Genomic DNA, 4349 nt, shown 5'->3' on the forward strand with positions numbered 1-4349 from the left:
TAAATTTAGTACCCATCTGACACCATACATAGTTACTACAATATTATTAACTATATTCTTTATGCTCTACCCTACATCCCCATGACTACTTCATAATGACCAAATTCCTTTTGCTGTTCTGATTGCGTGTTTTCTGTTACCTTGTCTTCTAAATAACTGATTCAATCCTCTCTTTCATCTAGTCTGCTGGTGATTCCTTCTAGTGCATTCTACATTTCGGTTATTGTATTCTTCACCTCTGACTGCTTCCCTTTTATGGTTTCTATGTCCTTTTTTATGCTCGATATCTCTTTGTTGGAGTTCTCACTAAGTTCCTTGAGCATCTTTATAACCATGGCTTTGAACTCTGAATATGGTAGGTTACTTGCCTCCATTTCATAAAGTTCTTTTTCTGGAGTTTTCTCCTGGTCTTTCATTTGGGGAGCATTTCTTTGTTTCCTCATTTTGGCTGCCTCTCTGTGTTGTTTCTATGTGTTAGGCAGATCTGCTTTGTCTCCCAGTCTTGGCTAGGTGGCCTTATGCAGTAGGTGTCCTGTGGGACCCAGTGACACAGTCTCCCTGGTCACCTGCTCTGGGTGCTCCAGGTGTGTTCCTTGTGTGAGTTGTGTGTGCCCTCCTATTATAGTTGATCTTTGATTGGTCTTGGTATGTCATTGGGTGGGACAGACCCTCAGGCTGACTGGCTGTGGGGTTTGGTCACATCCTCAGCTTATAGGCTGTTGTGCAGGGGGCTTATTCTACTGAGTGATATTCACCCCAACAGGCTCTGGTGCCTGTTGAGACCACCCTTTGTTTGTGCTGCTTGTGGGGCTAAGCAGTGCTCTGCTGTGGTCTGAAGCCAACAACCAAATATGTTGGTTCTGGGTCTATTAGGAGGGACTCCAGTGCGGGCGAGGTCAGCCATTGCCTGTGACCAACTGGAGGCTACCTGATAGTTGCTGCAAAGTGATCCACAGTTAGTTGCTGCCTGTGCTTTACCTGGAGGCACATGGGAGAGGCCATGCTGCAAATTGAGGACAGCTGCCACCAGTACCAGGTCTGAGTAGCTGCAAAAAGTCAGGACACTCCAAGGCCTGCTGCCTCCTGTCGACTAATTTGTTGTTCAGTCACTGATAGAGCCTCCTGCAGTACGCGACTTGGGTCTCAGTGAGTCAGCCCTCTTAACTCTCAGGTGTTTCTTTTCTTTGTCCATTTTTTATATTTAAAATTTGTGTTTTGCTGTAGAAGTGACCTCTTGAAAGCAGTATAGAGATACTGTTTTTTAACCTCCTTATTTGGTAAAACTTTGTTTTAATTGGGGACTACAACCCACTTAAATTCATTATCACAAACGATTATGTTTCATCTTATTTTACTATCTTGGGTTATGCTTTTTTTTTAAGCTTTTATGCCACTTCCTCTGTTTTCTGTCATTTGCTGTTTGGGTTGATTTTATCTTTTGCAAGTATGGAAGATTTCAATCCTGTTGTAAGTTTTATTGATTCTAAGTGTTTAAAAATCTTTCTTTTCCATTTTTTACTAACTTTCACATAAGATTTTTAAAAATCAGCTATCTTTTTACATTCACACATTACATCTCAATCGACATTCTTCTCCCCGGTTTGTAGTCTTTATTTATATTACCTGGACATTTAGAGACACATTACTGTGATTTAGTTTTATATGTAATTTTTACATTATCCTCTTTTATAATCAATTTGTGAGATTTGCATTCATTTTGTATAACCAAACATACAATTATATACACCTAGTGTAATGGTCAATTTTTTGTGTCAACTTGACTGCATCACAGGGTGCCCACACATTTTGGTCAAACATTATTATGGGTGAGACTGTGAGAGTGTTTCTGGATGAAATTAACATTTGATTTAGTAGACTTGAGTAAAGTGGATTTCTCTCCCCAATGTGGGTGAATCTCATCCTATCCACTAAAGGTTTGAATAGAAGAAAAGTGTTGAGTAAGAGCAAATTTTCTCTCTACCTGACTGTCTTCAAGCTGGGACATCCATCTTCTGTCTTAGGACTTGGACTCGAACTGGAATTTACACAATCAGCTCTCCTGTTTCTCAGGTCTTTAAACTCGGAAAAGAACTATACCAGTGGCTTTCCTTGGTCTCCATCTTGGCGGGCTGAAGATTGTGGGACTTCTCAGCATTCATAATCACATGAACCAATCCATATATATATATATCATATGATATATATGTATATCGTATGATCTATATCATAGGATATATATATCCTATTGGCTATGTTTCTCTGGAGAACCCTGACTAATACACCTAGTTTTGTGTTTGAATTCTTTCAGTGTACATTATAATTATTTTATAGCATAACTTACACATTTTTTAAAATTTTGATTAACTTCACAGTTATATGAAAATGTCTTTGAGTTTTTTTAACAAAAAATTAAAATTAACAAAAAAAATTAAGCCTGACAGCTGTTTTTAGGTTACACACACACACACACACACATATAGGGAGTACCAAAAAATACACGACTTGTATTCATCTTTTGTTATTGGCATATATTGAGTATTACAATTTTAATACAGTTTTTTCCTTTCTTAAAATGTGTATACATTTTTGGCATATATATACATATATATGTATATATGTATACATATATATATGTATATATATGTGTGTGTGTGTGTGTATAAAGTGCACTCATGTTGTCTTTGCAGATAAACAAAAACTTGAGTGGATATAGAATTCTTGGGGAACAATTTTATCTCTTTAAAATTCTGTAGAAATGATTCCATTGTAAACTGATTTGCTACTGTAAAAGAAAATTCTCAAGTCAGCTGAATTTTATTTCATAGGTACCATGTTTTATTTCAAAAAATTATTTAAAAACTTTTCTATTTCTTTTCCTTTATCCTTAAAATGGAAAATTGTTTCTCAGATATGCCTCTTTCTGCTAATTTTCTTTGTAACATGTTAAGTCTTTTAAACCAATATAGTGTTTTAGGTTTTGTTTTGTTTTTCTGTTCAGAAAAGCATCTGATGTTTTGTTGCTTGGTTGTTTTTGTTTTTGTTTTTAATCTTTAATTTTTGCTTCTGATTTCCTCTTCTGAAAACCTATAAATTTTAATATGGATCACTGTCCCTATCTTTTATACCTACCATCTACTCTTCCATATTTTTATTCTGCCCTTATATTGTGGAAAACCTTTTTCAAGTAATTCTGCTACATCATTGATTAAGTATTCTGTTAAATCAAGCCTGCCTTTACTCACTGCATTGTTGATTTTAATTCTATTGGATTTTTTTATTTTCTTGGCAATTTCTTAATCTTTGGCAGATGATTTTATCTCCAGCACATTTCTGCAGCACATTTCACACTGCTATCTATTTAGGCTAATTTGTATTCTCTTCATTTTTTTGTTGCAATTTCATAAAGACTATCTTTCCTGGCATTTTAGAGACTATACCAAACATTTTCTAAAACATTCCCCCAGTTCTAGTAGTAAATTATATAGGCAATCCCTCTGAAACTTCAGGGGGAAAAAACATTGGCTTATTCTTGTCTTCATTTTCTTCTTAAGAGCCCACATTAATTTCCCTCTCGTCTCTAATTCCGTTGAATAAGAAGGACTTTTTTCAGTCCTTATAAATTCCAACAGTCAGTCTTACTTTTCCATGATTCTACCTCAGTCTTTTTGTGGGGGATTAGTGGAATTCCCTGTTCTGCAATTTCTGGAAGGCAATTTGATATGCAAATGTACTGATTTATTCTTTTTATCTTTTAGGCCTGAGTTGTAGTCTTCTCCCAGCCAGACTGCCGATTTCTTTGACCCTTTCCTTCCATAGAATATACAAAATTCACAGCCCAAAGCTCTCCCAATATCTACCACAATTCATTTTCTTTCAGGACTAGATTTCTGTATATACAATGAGCCATATTGTTCTCGCTCTCCCTTTGCCTAACACAATCACCAAAAGTCCATATATTCTGTCTCCTTGTTTCTAAATGGTTATGTAAAGGTTGCAGCTTCAAAATGGTTATATAAAGACAAATGGAACAGGAAAGAGGCTGGAATCAGAGTAGGAACAATCCTCTGAATGTCTAATAATTAATGCCTGGTTATAGTGGGACAGTCCTCCCCACTGTTTATCCATTGGTACAGAGCTTAATTTTTTTTTTTTGAGAGGGGAGCAGAGAGTAGGTTTCTCCATGTACTTTCAAAGTACTAAGTTTATTCCATTCCAAAAAGAAAGAGAATGAAAAACAAACAACATACTGGCCACGAATTGTGAGCATGGCTATCCGTTGTGATTATTCTTTGAATAACCTAAAAACAGCTGTCAGGCTTAATTTTCATTGCTATGAGTTTTCATCCTTT

This window comes from Rhinolophus hipposideros (assembly GCF_964194185.1).
Source record: "Rhinolophus hipposideros genome assembly, chromosome: 1".
In the NCBI taxonomy this organism is placed as follows: domain Eukaryota; kingdom Metazoa; phylum Chordata; class Mammalia; order Chiroptera; family Rhinolophidae; genus Rhinolophus; species Rhinolophus hipposideros.